Raw genomic sequence first — 15,092 nt, 5'->3', positions numbered from 1 at the left:
AGCTACTGGTGAGAAACATAAATGGAAAAAATAGTTTTGTAAAAAAAAACATAGAATGCAAACCTGAAGAAATACTTATATTCTTAAACAAAGTATTTAAATAAACTGCAACTAAAGCCTAATGAATTAGGAAAATAGAAATATACATAAAATACATGTAAAACTGAAAGTTAATTGGTGCCAAGACCACAAACAAACTAAATGGTTTCAAAATTCCTTCTCTGCCTCCTCATGTGTTCCTGAAGATCTGTGGAAATTTTATAAATAGGAAATCTGGTTGCCTGGTCACATATTAACGGAAAGGAAGGAAAAACATTTTTAATTTGTGCACAAACATTTGTTTTCTGTTGCACGGACCCAAAAGTTCGCAATAGGCCAAAAATAACTCAGAAGAATAGGGCGGCACAGTGGTTAGCACTGCTGCCTCACAGTGCTAGGGACCCGAGTTCAATTCCCGACTTGGGTCACTGTCTGTGTGGAGTTTACACATTCTCCCATGTTTACGTGGGTTTCCTCCGGGTACTCTGGTTTCCTTCCACAGTCCAAAGATGTGCGGCTTATGTGGATTGGCCATGCTAAATTGCCCCTTAGTGTCAGGGGGATTAGCTAGGGTAAATGCATGGGGTTATGGGGATCGGACCTGGGTGGGATTGTGGTCAGTGCAGACTCGATGGGCTGAATGGCCTCCTTCTGCACTGTAGGATTCTATGAATTCCCTTATATGTGTCATCACCTTCCACATCAAACCTTAGTGTGGAGATTCAATACTGTAATTTGGAAAATGATAAATTTGTGTTTTCAAAATTTTAATAAAATTAATCTATCACAAAATAATTCCTTAAAAAAATTAAATTTACATTTGTACCAAAACATTTCAAAATATTTAAAGGGAAGAAAGAAATACATTTAGACAAAAAAATCAGTATATCTCACTCGTTGATACATTAGGACCTAATCACAACTAAAATGTACAAAAAGACATTCAGCTTTCTATAAAATGAGTTGGCTTTGTTAAATCTCAATCAAGAAAAAAATGCTTAAATTATCACATTTACACAACTCTCCGCTGCAACAACTTGTTTCATAAATTCACTGGAATAACCACCCACCGAAAATTAGTAATTTCAACTGCAGCAACTTTGAGTTATATAGTTCCTTTAACGTATTAAAATAATCCAAGGTGCTTCAGAGGGTCAAACAAAATTTGATACCAAGCCACAAAAGGAGATTAGGACAGGTTTAAGGAAGCGTGATAAAGGAGCTCAGAGAGCTAACGAGTCAAACTTTGAGGGGGGATTCCAGAACTTTGGGCCTAGACGGCTGAAGGCACCAATGGTGGAGCAATGGAATCAGGGTCGCACAAGGCCACCGAAATTGAAGCAGCCAAGATCTCAGAGGGCTGAGATGGGAAAGGGAAAACAAAGAAAGGACCTGAAAATAAAGTTGAAAACTTTAAAATTGAGGTGTTTCCAGATAAATAGCCAATAGCCATGGTAAAGAGCAAATGGCCACTGGACCTACCTCCTTGAACCCCCAACCCCTTTGAGGTCCCAGGCGCCAGGCCAGGGTCAGTGCCTGGATGCCAGGGGACAGTGCCCCATTAGTGTGGTGGGGCGGGAGGATGACCCTCCTTGCTGAGAGGCTGTGGTGCTCCCCTGATTTTGGGAGAGGGGGACCTGTCTGTGACCGAAGAGATCCAGAGCCCTTTAGAAACAGCACCCCAATCTCTGAAAAGCTGGATTGGCCAGTCTGATTCATGGGATGGATAAATTTGGATCCATCAGGTGGGAGAATCCCACCTAATAGACACTCCCAGCACCAACTGGAAACAATCGTATTTTCCCGCTGGCCTGGGCACTTAGTCCCGATTTGGGAGAACTGTGCCTATGGTTTAATCTTACCACTGGGTTACTTCTATAAACTACAATAATTGGTCCAGTTGGGTAGAAACACATTACATGTCATTGTTCAAATTTGCGTGAGAATATGTTACCATTGTACTAGCCAGCGTCAATGCTTCAATTTACAATGAAAGCAAGTTTTCAAAAATATAGAAACAAAAAAAAAGCTTGTCTAGAGAATGAGCCCTATTAAGGAAAGCTGCTCATTAACTATCATACAGCTAGTGTTCTCCATTTGTTCTTGGAATTTGGGAAAGTTGGCAAAGTCAGCATTTATTACTTATCCATAATTGCCCTTGAGGTGGTGGTGGTAAGCCACCTTCTTCAACCATTCTGGTCTTCGATGTGTAGATACATCCACAGGGTTGTTCAGAAGGGAGTTCCAGGAATTCAACCCAGTGACATTGAAGGAATGGCGATACACTTCCAAATCAGAATGGAATGATCAGAATGGTGATTTGTAGGAGCATTTGCAGCTGGGCATGTTCACATGCAAGTGCTACTCTTGTTCTTCTCTTGTGTTAGTGGTCATCTGTTTAGAAGGTGCTGATGTTTCTGCTGTGCATTTTACAAATGGTATACACAATGGCTACTACTAAATGCTAGTGGTTTAAAGAATGAATGAAGGTAATGGACGGGGTATCGATCAAGCAGGTTGCTTTGAGCTGAATGCTATCAAACTTCGAATGTTGTTGGAGCTTCACTAATCCAAAAAAGTGAGGAGTATTTCGGCATGTTCCTGACTTGCACCTTGTGGTTGGTGGAAGTGTCTGGGGAGTCGGAAAGCAAATTATATACCACTAAATTCCCAGCCACTGACCAGTGCTTGTAGCCACAATATTTGTGTGGCTGGTCCAGTTAAGTTTCTGGTCAATGCTAGCTCCCAGGATATGGACGATGGGAGATTTAGTGGAGGTAATGCCACTGAATGTCATGGGGAGATTTAGTTTTCTCTTGTTGGAGATGGCCATTCCTAAGCACTGGTGTGACGCAATGTTGTGTATTGATGTAGGAGCCATACCTACACCAAGTATGTAAATTGCATAGGATAAACAGCACAGAAACAGAGAAACAGGTATTCAGTCAAACCGTTCATGGCAGCATTAAATGCTCCACTCATGTTACAGGTTGCTGGTTTACCCACAATGTACACATACACACCAAACTCACTCAGCAACCCCAATTCTCAAACCTCCTCCTCTAAGCAAATGAAAACACCCCCCCACCCTCACTCACTCAGCAGCCTAGCTTTTCCCCAAAAGCCTTACAATAACACCAAGTCACCCTGGTCCCCACAGGCTCCTTCATGACCAAGCCAACACGACTGAAAACCAGCATTGATTCACCACAACCATCCAAAGCTTGTGTTTCCACTGCCCCCTCCACTCCAGTGCCTGATGAACTCCATGGCTCCACCGAGCAGTCAACAATGAAGCATGACATGCTGTTGGGAAGTGATGACAGCTGGGTCTGGGCTAGCACAAGGCTGAGTAGCAGCAGTTGGGGTTCAGGTGTGAGCTGCGATGGGGCTCCCAACTCGAGTTCAGAGATCGCACCCTGGACAATCTAGACTTTAGGGATCGGCCAAAAGGTCAAGATTGAAGTTGAGCGTATCAATAACTACAGAGAAGTGGAGGTCAGAAAAAATAAAGTTTGGAGAAATCAGAGAAACCCTACAGTACAGAAAGAGGCCATTCGGCCCATCGAGTCTGCACCGACCACAATCCCACCCAGGCCCTACCCCCATATCCCTACATATTTTACCCACTAATCCCTCTAACCTACGCATCTCAGGACACTAAGGGGCAATTTTAGCATGGCCAATCAACCTAACCCGCACATCTTTGGATTCATCAACCTAACCCGCACATCTTTGGAATTCTGCAAAAAGGTGGAAATTTCTCATCACCATTCGCAAGAAATGGCCATCTTCAATAACAAAGGGAAATTGACAATGAATCAAGGTTCAATATAAGTTTAGTGTTACTTCCCTACTTTTCAATTCTATCCCAACAGAAATAAAGCCTGGTATTGGTTTGCCTTCTTATGGCCTTGTGAACTTAAGCTCAACTTTTGGCAATTGATGTTTTTAAACTCCAAAATCCCTTTGTTCTTCTACTCCTTCCAAACTTGCACCTTCTGTGTAATAAGTGACTTCTCCATTCTTCATATCAAAATGTATTACCTCACATTTATCTGTGTTGAATTCGTTTGTCAATTATTTGCCCATTCTGTAAGTTTATTAATATCCTCCAGCAATGTGTTGCAGCCCTCCTCAGTATTGAAATTCCCCCACAAACTTTGGTATCAACAGAAAATTTAGCAAATGTGTTTTTGATTCCAAAGTCCAAATCGTTAATGTAAATTGTGAACAGCAGTGGTCCCAGCACTGATCCTTTGCTCCAACACTCTGCTGTCTTGAAGTCAACTAGCAATATGTTCTGCCATTTGTTCCCAGATTCTGCATTCTCCTACAAGTCTATTATGGGGTGCCTTTTCAAAGGCCTTTTGAAAATCCAGACAAATTACATCTACTCCATACCATTATTGACTCTATTGAACTTGTTGAGAAAATAGCAGACAAAGTTGGTCGAGCAACATTTTTCCTTTTGAAATCTATACTGACTATTCATTAATATCTTTCTGATTTCCAAATGTTTTATTCTCTCTTTTAGTAAGGATTCCACTATTTTTTCTAGCACTGATGTTAAGCAGATGTGATGCAGCAGTTAGAATGATAGAGATAGCCAGAAGTAATTTTGTGAAGATGAAAAATGTGTTAACAAGAAAGCTCAAGCTTGTAACAAGGAAAAAACTCAAAAGATGCCACATTCTAACTACTTTCCTGTGTGCCGCAAAAACCTGGACAATAAAAGAGGCTTTTGAAATGTGGACGCTCAGACAAATGCTACAAACACCATATACAGACAACAAGAGCAATGAAGAGGTGCTTGAATTAGCAAGTATGAAAAGAACTGTGACATCCAGAAAATAAAATGTCAGTACTTTGGCCACCTGAGCTGAAAAGCTACAGAAATCTCTTCGAGGGCAAAGTGGAAGGCAGCAGAGAGAGGGGTAGAGTGGTTGCAGTTGAGACAGTGGATGACTGACATTGGCGCAAGACTAACAGAACAGATCTCCTGGTAGGAGTAGATAAATTAGTACAAATGAGTAAATGTGTGGTAATGCCTCAGTTGTCTCTTTCCTTTTCGACCCTTTTAAAATGTGGAGATGCAACCCATCTGGACCAAAGGTTTATCCTATTTTGAGCTTGATTCATTTATTTTATACACCCTTTTCATTTTAAACGCAGTTATCTTATAATTCATGTCATCATGCAATGCCATGTCTACCTGTTCTATTTCCCTGGTATAAACACCTAAGCAAAACATTTCTGCCATCTCTCTTGTTACGTGTGGCATTATCTCATCAGTTAAACTTCTGATTCCCTTTACAGCTTTCCTTTTTTGTATATAAAAATCAATGTGCCATTAAATTATTTATTATTTTGTTTTGTGCTTTGATAATTTAATTTCATAGTTCTTCTTTGCCTTCCTAATTGTTTTTTTGACTTTTCGCCTAATCTCTTCAATTGTTTTATTCATTCATGGGGTGTGGGTACCATGGCGAAGCCTGCATTTATTGCCCATCCCTAATTACCCTCGAGAAAGTGGTGGTGAGTTTCCTTCTTTAATCACTGCAGCCCTTGTGATGTAGGTACACCCACTATGCTGATAGGGAGGGAGTTCCAGGACTTTGACCCAGCAACGGTGAAAGAACGGTGATATATTTCCAGGTCTGTGTGGTCAGTGGTGTTCCCATGTGTCTGTTGCCCTTGTCCTTCTAGATGGTAGAGGTCATGGGTTTGGAAGGTGCTGTCTCAGGAGACTTGGCGAGTTCCTGCAGTGCAAGTTCTAGAATCCAGTGCCACTGTGCATCAGTGGTGGAGGGAGTGAATGTTTGTGGATGGTATTACGACGTCAGGTGATGTTATTACTGGACAGCAAGCTCCCAGAATGAAATCCTGACTCAATATACCGTAACTTTTACTTTTTTTTAGAAACATGGATGAACAAAGTCACAGGGCTGCCATTTAGCTTTTCGCAAAACAAAACATTTGTTAAACATGAAAAGATTGAGTATAATACAATACTTTTTCACCATGTATCCAGATTTTTAAGGCCAAGACAAGTTACAGAATATATCCTGTACTATATTGTTCTCAGCAAGTACACAGTGCCTGTAAACCAACAGTCCAACTGTTTTCAGACACACCCCGCTGTGAAGCCTAGTGTCAGATGCCACTCAAAATAACTTCTGTGGATTTCCAATCAAATCCTCCCAGATGTTTCTCACATTGTGAGCCAAGTGGCCTGACAAGATCTTCGATTTCTACATGATTGTTTCCAAACTCCATTCTTGAAAATACATGTCTTAGAATCTTCTCCTAAGCAATGCTTTTTCTCTAAATGCTTCACCACGGGTCCACTTCCAGGATTTCTTTCAGTATTCCTTTGTCTTGAACTGCCAAATGCATTCAATCTTCCACTTATCTCTCAGGTACCCATCCACTCCAGCATAACATTGCTACTTCATATGCTGTAATAAGCTCACCAACCTTAGGATTCCTTTAGATATCTGGCTCCTTGCTAACCAGTTTCACCAGGTCTGCCTTTCAGATCTGTTTTTAACTGGGAACCTCTCTTCAACTTCAGTGAACAGTACCTTGTTCAAATTCCAGTTCTTTGTGTCCCTTTGACTTCAGTCTTCCTGAGACTTCTCTTTTCAGTCCCCGATTTCTAGAACTCTGTTCTTTAGCTTCTGGAACTTGCTTTCTTGCCCTTATTCCATTGCTCTGCCTCTCTGCTTCTGCATTGGGCAGTTCCTGTGAGAACTACCTCTCCAGCTACCTAGTTCTAACTGCCTTGGGTCCAGCTTCAACTAAATTCATAGGGTCTTTCCAACAAAGTGGCCTCTGCTTGCTAAGCTTTAAGATTTGGTTTATTTTCATATCACAAGCTCTCTAATAACAATGCATGCACCGTTTGAAAGAAAATCAAAACCCCCACAAATACAAGCCCCTTTGTTGAACATGAATCTAATTAAAGTTTTAACCCTTTCTTACATAAGAACACACAATGAAACACTCAAATCTATTTTCACAGTAACGTCATTGCAGTGTTAATGTAAGCCTACTTGTGACTAATAAATAAACTCACCTTGTTTCTAACACCCAAAAATACAAATAGAGATTACTTAAAACTTTCCTGAAAATGGGCTGTTTTGTCCGAGATGATGTCGTGCTCGAGTGTTGTTGGGAGCTGCATTCATCCAGGCAAGTGATGAGTATTCCACACACTTATGCCTTCTAGATGGTGGGCAGGCCTTGGGAAGTCAGGAGGTGAGTTACTCATATCCTCTCTTATCAGTCTGCTGTCCATGTGCTTAACATATCGCTCTTTCCAACTCCTTATTTGTCCCCATATAATGGAATCATAAGATCTCTAAAGTGCAGAAGGTGGTTACTCGGCCCATCGAGTTTGCACCAACTCTCTGTCAGAGCATCTCACCTAGGTCCATCCCCGCCCTATCCCTGCAACTCCACGTATTTACCCCACTATTGGAAGGCAATGGCCTAGTGGTCTTATCGCTAGACTATTAATCCAGAAACTCAGTTAATGTTCTGGGAACCTGGGTTCAAATTCTGCCACAGCAGATGGTGGAATTTGAATTCAATATAAAAAAATCTGGAATTAAGAATCTACTGATGATCACGAAACCATTGTCAATTGTTGGAAAAACCCATCTGGTTCACGAATGTCCTTTAGGGAAGGAAATCTGCCATCCTTACCCAGTCTGGCCTACATGTGACTCCAGAGCCACAGCAATGTGGTTGACTCTTAACTGCCCTCTGAAATGGCCCAGCAAGCCAATAACTTCAAGGGCAACTAGAGATGGACAATAAATGCTGGCAAGCCAGCGACTCCCATGTCCCACAATTGAATTTAAAAAAACTAATCCTCTAGCCCACATATCCTGGGAGACTAAGGGAAAATTTAGCATGGCCAATCTACCTAACTTGAACATCTTTGAACCGTGGAAGGAAACCGAAGCACCCAAAGGAAACCCACGCAGATACAGGGAGAATGTACAAAAACGCCACACAGACAGTGACCCGAGGCCGGAATTGAACCTGGGTCCCTGGCACTGTGAGATAGCAGCGCTAATCATTGTGCCCCCTCTGGAAGCACCGCTGTGTCTTTATTCATCTATGGAGTTCCACAAGTGTCTGTTCTTTCTTTTTTTTAGCAGAATATATTTTTTCTTCACTTTGTTGAATACCATGTTAAATGTTTCCCATTGCTGTTTTACATCATTGTTTGTCCACATTGTTAGCTTTATTTTTCCAAATTCTATTCTCAGCACCTTCAAAGTGGCTTTTCTCCAATAGGTTATCCTGGTTTTCATCATAGTTATGTCTTTCGTTTTCATCTTAAAAAGTGTATTATATTACAATAATTAATGTTCTCCTACTCTTACCTGCTCTGATTTACAACTGAAAATGAAGCTGTCCTTATTGGGTTTTTTTTCATATTGGCTTGGAAACCAGTCCTGTACACAACGTAGGAAATCCATTGCCTTATCCTTTCATCTAACTTTCCTGTCCAGGGTAGTTGAAATCCCGAAGATTTTTTTTTACTCGATTCCTTCATTTCTCTGCTGTTTCTTCGTCTACCTCCCTCCCTCTATTAGGTGATCTATAGACAACATCTATTAGTCTGATTGACCTATTGGCTTTTTCATCTATCCATATTTCTATTTTTATCTTGCTGATAGCTGCCTCTTCTTTCTACTGCCATTGTTATCCCTAATAGTTACCCTACCTCCCTTTTACCTCTCTCTACCTTTTCTAAACATATCCTACCCGCAATGCTTGATTCACAGTCCTGATTTTTCTGTAGCCACGTCCCAATAATTCGTGCTACGCTTTGTTTCTCCAAAAGCACGATTGCTGCCAGTTTATCAGTTTTATTAGATAGTGAAATAGCAATTACAGATTCCTCTTCACTTTGTGTTTAATCATGTTTTTAAACTCCTGCTTCAACTCTATCCTTTCCTATGTTCTTCTTCCTTCTTTTCTTTACATTAACGTCTCTTGGGATATCCCTCCCTTCATTTAATTTAAAGATTTTGCCACCTCCCTATTTGCCCTTTCCATTAAGATACAAATTCAATTTCGGATCAGATGGAGCCCATCCCATAGGTACAGTTTCATCCTGTCTGTGTCACGTGAAAAGGAACTCCTCTTTCCAGAACAACCCTTTAGCCAAATGTTAATTCTCCAGATCTATTTGCTCCAATTCCAATGTGGCTTGGGCAATAGTGCAGAGATTATTACCCTTAAGGTCACGTCTTTTAAAATAGAGTAGAATGCTTCCCTGTTTCTGCTTTGTCATTGCTTTTAATATGATTCATGACAACAAAATTTACACTCCTTCTTTTCCAAGTTCCTTTGTGGTCAGCAAGAGATATCCCTCACCCTGGTACTTGGGTAAGCACCTTTTACGATGTTCATTCTGGGCTGAAGAGGACACTATCTGTGTGCTCCTGAGATGTCTCAATGTGTTCAGTGCCTTCCTAAATAAACCTTCTCCATTTGGTCCGTCACAAGCCAGGGGCTCCCATGTGTCAACTGGGATGTTCAATTTCTTCTGGGATGCTTTGAGGACATGACCTGCTCAGCACAGTTAGTTTTAATATCTTGATGCTGGGCATCTTGGCTTGCTGATGGACTCCTTTCTTGCCACCCAATTTGTATCTTAACGAAAGGGCAAATAGGGAGGTGGCAAAATCTTTAAATTAAATGAAGGGAGGGATATCCCAAGAGATGTTAATGTAAACAAAAGAGGGAAGAACAACACAGGAAAGAATAGAGTTGAAACAGGAGTTTAAAAACATGATTAAACACAAAGTGAAGAAGAAATCATATTTAAAATGAGTTAAAATATCTGTAATTGCTATTTCACTATCTAATAAAACCGATAAACTGGCAACAATCATGCTTGTGGAGAAACAAAGCGCAGCACGAATTATTGGGACATGGCTACAGAAAAATCAGGACTGTGAATCAAGCATTGCGGGTAGGATATGTTTAGAAAAGGTAGAGAGAGGTAAAAGGGACCCAATTTGGGGGATTTTGAGAAGATGCCACTGCTCCAAGGTACCTGCTATAGGCTGTCCAAGTCTAAAACACAGGACTTCACTGACTCCACAGACAAGAAAGAAAAGGACACTGAGCAAAGAAGGGAACTCTTCCCTTCTTTGCTCAGTGTCCTTTTCTTTCTTGTCTGTGGAGTCAGTGAAGTCCTGTGTTTTAGACTTGGACAGCCTATAGCAGGTACCTTGGAGCAGTGGCATCTTCTCAAAATCCCCCAAATTGGGTCCCTTTTACCTCTCTCTACCTTTTCTAATTGTTTACCTCTCTCTACCTTTTCTCATTGTTCCACTGGAGCAAGCAGAGAGGGAGTGATTGGAGGCAGGAGTGCTGGTGAGAGATTGATTGAATTATTTATTTATTTAATTAGTCAGTTAGTGTGTGTGTGTTTTTTTGGCCTTTACTTTTGTAGTAGTATTTTTCTTAAGTTTAAAGTGAAAACCGGAAGTGGGCTGCTAAGGAGTCTGGGAAGGGTTTTTTAAGCGCGCAAAGTATAAAAGGTAGGCTGCAGTATACAGCGGGCAGCATCAGGAGCGGGCAGTGTAGTGAGTGGGAAGCTGAGTGAAAGCTGTCAGGGCTTTGGCTCACAGGGCTTAGGCAGAAAGGGCGAGGCAGGGTAAGTTATTTTTATCCAAACCTATATAGGATAAGGGTAACTATGAGTGATAAGCCAGTTCGGTGCTTCCGGTGTGGGATGTGGGAGTTCCTGGAAACACCTAGCCTCCCGGAGGACCACATTTGCGCCAGGTGCGTGGAACTGCAGCTCCTGAGGGACCGCGTCACGGAACTGGAGCTGCAGATTGCTGACCTTGGTCTAGTCAGGGAGAATGAGAGAATAATTGACATGAGTTATAGGGAACTAGTTACACCGGGGCATCGGGAGGAAGACACGTGGGTCACAGTTAGGAGGTGTAAAGATCAGAAGGGTAATGTACCAGAGAGTACTCCAGTGGCTGTCTCTCATAATAGGAAGGGCTCGGCGACAGGTGTGAGAGGGGAGGGGAGTGAGCAATTAGTGGAGGGGTCACCTGTGGTTGTCCCACTCCAAAACAAGTATATTGTTTTGGATAGTGTGGAGGAGGATGACTCTCCAGGGGTAAGCCACAGTGACCAGGTCACTGGCACAGAGTCAGGCTCTGTGGGCCGGAAAGGAAAGAGAGGGGTTAGGAGAGCAATAGTGGTGGGGGATGCGTCGGTTAGAGGCACGGACAGGCGATTCTGTGGGTGCGAACTGGACTCCAGGATGGTAGTCTGCCTACCTGGTGCTGGGGTAATGGATGTCACCGAGCGGATAGGAGGCATCTTAAAAGGGGAAGATAAAGAAACAGATGTCATTGTACACATTGGTGCAAATGACGTAGATAGGAAGAGCAGGGGGATCCTACGAGAGCAATTCAGGGAGTTGGGAAATAGACTAAAAAGTAGGGCCTCCAGGGTGGCCATCTCTGGGCTGATCCCAATGCCTCGTGCCAGTGAGGCTAAGAATAGGGAGTTAGTACAATTGAATGCTTGGCTAAAGGACTGGTCCAGGAGGGAGGGCTTCATTTTCTGAGATCAATGGGAAGTTTTCAGGAGAGGATGGCACCTGTACAAGAAGGACGGGTCACAACTAAGTTGGAAGGGCACGAATATCCTGGCTGGGAGTTTTGCTAGTGCAGTTCGGGGGGGGGGGGTTTAAAACAGTATGGCAGGGGGGTGGGGATCAAAATATTAGGTTTACAAGTGTAGAGGCTGGGGACGAGCTTGGGGCTGGGACAAGGCTGGCAAAGAAGAAGAGCACTCTGGGGGAGGATGACCTCACTGGGCTTGGAGGTCTGGAGTGCTTATACTTCAATGCAAGGAGTGTAGCAGGTAAGACAGACGAACTTAGGGCCTTAACGCTCACGAGGAATTTGGATGTGGTTTCGGTGACAGAGACTTGGTCGAAAGAGGGACAGGACTGGCAGCTGAATATTCCGGGGTACAAGTGTTTTAGGCGAGACAGAGGAGGGGCCAAAAGAGGTGGGAGAGTAGCAGTATTAGTTGGAGAGCATATTACAGCACTGCAGAGGGAGGACAATTCAGAGGGGTCGTGTAACGAGTCACTCTGGGTGGAGCTCAGAAACAGGAAGGGCGCAGTCACTATGTGGGGGGTATACTACAGGCCCCCCAACAGCCCAAGGGAAGTGGAAGGACAGATATGTCAGGAGATACTGGATAGGTGCAGGAAAAATAGGGTTGTTGTCGTGGGAGACTTCAATTTCCCTGGTATAGACTGGAAATCGCTGAGAGCTGGGACTCTGAATGGGGAGGAATTTGTAAAATGCGTACAGGAGGGTTCTTTGGAACAATATGTAGATAGCCCGACTAGAGAGGGGGCTATACTGGACCTAGTACTGGGGAGTGAACCCGGTCAGGTCTTCAAATTTTCGGTAGGGGAACATGTGGCAAATAGTGACCACAATTCTGTTAGCTTTAGGATAGTGATGGAAAAGGATGAGTGGTGTCCCAAGGGTAAGGTGTTGGATTGGGGGAAGGCTAACTTTAGTGAGATTAGGCAGAAATTGGCAGCTCTTGATAGGGAGAGGCTGTTTGAAGATAAATCCACATCTGGCATGTGGGAGTCTTTTAAGGAACAGTTGTTAGGGCTGCAAGACAGGCATGTGCCTGTAAAAAAGGATAGGAAGGGTAGGATTCGAGAACCGTGGATAACCAGGGAAATTGAGGGACTGGTCAAAAAGAAAAGAGAGGCGTATGTTAGGTCCAGGCAGCTAAAAACGGAGGGAGCTCTGGAGGAATACAAAGAAAGTAGGAAAGAACTCAAACGGGGAATTAGAAGGGCAAAAAGGGGTCACGAAATGTCCTTGGCAGACAGGATTAAGGAGAATCCCAAGGCATTTTATTCATACGTTAGGAACAAAAGGGTTGTCAGGGGAAAAATTGGACCTCTCAGGGACAAAAGTGGGGAATTATGCTTGGAGCCCAAAGAAGTAGGGGAGATCCTAAATGAATACTTTGCGTCGGTATTCACAAAGGAGAGGGATGTGTTGACTGGGAGTGTCTCGGAGGGGAGTGTTGAACCGTTGGAGAAAATCTCCATTACAAGGGAGGAAGTGTTAGGTTTGTTAGAGAATATAAAGACTGACAAATCCCCAGGGCCTGATGGAATCTATCCAAGGCTGCTCAGGGAGACGAGAGATGAAATCGCTGGGCCTCTGACGCAAATCTTTGTCTCGTCACTGGATGCAGGTGAGGTCCCAGAGGATTGGAGGATAGCTAATGTGGTTCCGTTATTTAAGAAGAGTAGGAAGGATAACCCGGGTAATTATAGGCCGGTGAGCTTGACATCCGTGGTGGGGAAGTTGTTGAAGAAGATTCTTAGAGATAGGATGTATGCGCATTTAGAAAGGAATAAACTCATTAACGATAGTCAGCATGGTTTTGTGAGAGGGAGGTCATACCTCACTAACCTGGTGGAGTTTTTTGAAGAAGTGACTAGAATGGTTGACGAGGGAAGGGCCGTGGATGACGTCTATATGGACTTTAGTAAAGCGTTTGACAAAGTCCCTCATGGTAGGCTGGTGAAAAAGGTTGGATCTCATGGAATAAAGGGGGAGGTGGCTAGAAGGGTGGAGAACTGGCTTGGTCACAGAAGACAGAGGGTGGTAGTGGAAGCGTCTTTTTCGGCTGGAGGCCTGTGACTAGTGGTGTTCCGCAGGGCTCTGTATTGGGACCTCTGCTGTTTGTGATTTATATAAACGATCTGAAAGAAGGTGTAACTGGGGTGATCAGTAAGTTTGCGAACGACACTAAATTGGCAGGACTTGCAGATAGTGAGGAGCATTGTCAGAAGCTACAGAAGGATATAGATAGGCTGGAAATTTGGGCAAAGAAATGGCAGATGGAGTTCAATCCTGATAAATGCAAAGTGATGCATTTTGGTAGAAATAATGTAGGGAGGAGCTATACGATAAATGGCAGAACCATAAAGGGTGTAGATACGCAGAGGGACCTGGGTGTGCAAGTCCACAGACCCTTGAAGGTGACGTCACAGGTGGAGAAGGTGGTGAAGAAGGCATATGGCATGCTTGCCTTTATAGGACGGGGCATAGAGTATAAAAGTTGGGGTCTGATGTTGCAGATGTATAGATCGTTGGTTCGGCTGCATTTGGAATACTGCGTCCAGTTCTGGTCGCCACACTACCAGAAGGACGTGGAGGCTTTGGAGAGAGTACAGAGGAGGTTTACCAGGATGTTGCCTGGTATGGAGGGGCTTAGTTATGAGGAGAGATTGGGTAAACTGGGGTTGTTCTCCCTGGAAAGACGGAGGATGAGGGGAGACTTAATAGAGGTGTATAAAATTATGAAAGGCATCGATAGGGTGAACGGTGGGAAGCTTTTCCCCAGGTCGGTGGTGACGTTCACGAGGGGTCATAGGTTCAAGGTGAAGGGGGGGGAGGTTTAACACAGATATCAGAAGGACATATTTTACACAGAGGGTGGTGGGGGCCTGGAATGCGCTGCCAGGCAAGGTGGTGGAGGCGGACACACTGGGAACGTTTAAGACTTATCTAGATAGCCATATGAACGGAGTGGGAATGGAGGGATACAAAAGAATGGTCTAGTTTGGACCAGGGAGTGGCACGGGCTTGGAGGGCCGAAGGGCCTGTTCCTGTGCTGTATTGTTCTTTGTTGTTCTTTGAGTCAGAAGGGATGACCTAAAAGCTAGATCAAATACTGGTTTAATTCAAAATAGAAAGAGGTGGAGAGATTTAGAGAAAATATTCCGGAGATTGGGATCTAGACAGCTGTCACCAGTAATGGGGTAAAGCGAGGGGTTATACACATCAGAGGAATAAAGTCTTTGGGAAAGGGAGATTGTGGAAGGTATGAAATAAATTATGAAGTGACAAAAATGAGATTATAAATTTTAAATTCGAGATTTGGGAGAGTGGGAACCAATGTACATCAGTAAGATCAGATATGATTGGTGAGCA

General features: G+C 43.3%; 1 protein-coding gene across 34 annotated transcripts in view; it reads right to left on the bottom strand.

The window, feature by feature from the left end:
- strbp (spermatid perinuclear RNA binding protein) overlaps nucleotides 1-15,092 on the bottom strand; it is a 187,711-nt gene that overhangs the window by 151,342 nt on the left and 21,277 nt on the right. The window lies entirely within an intron of this gene.

Source organism: Mustelus asterias, chromosome 13, assembly GCF_964213995.1.
Source record: "Mustelus asterias chromosome 13, sMusAst1.hap1.1, whole genome shotgun sequence".
Lineage (NCBI taxonomy): Eukaryota > Metazoa > Chordata > Chondrichthyes > Carcharhiniformes > Triakidae > Mustelus > Mustelus asterias.
Note: the sequence above shows the minus strand (reverse complement) of the source record. Positions and strands in the feature narration are given on the sequence as shown.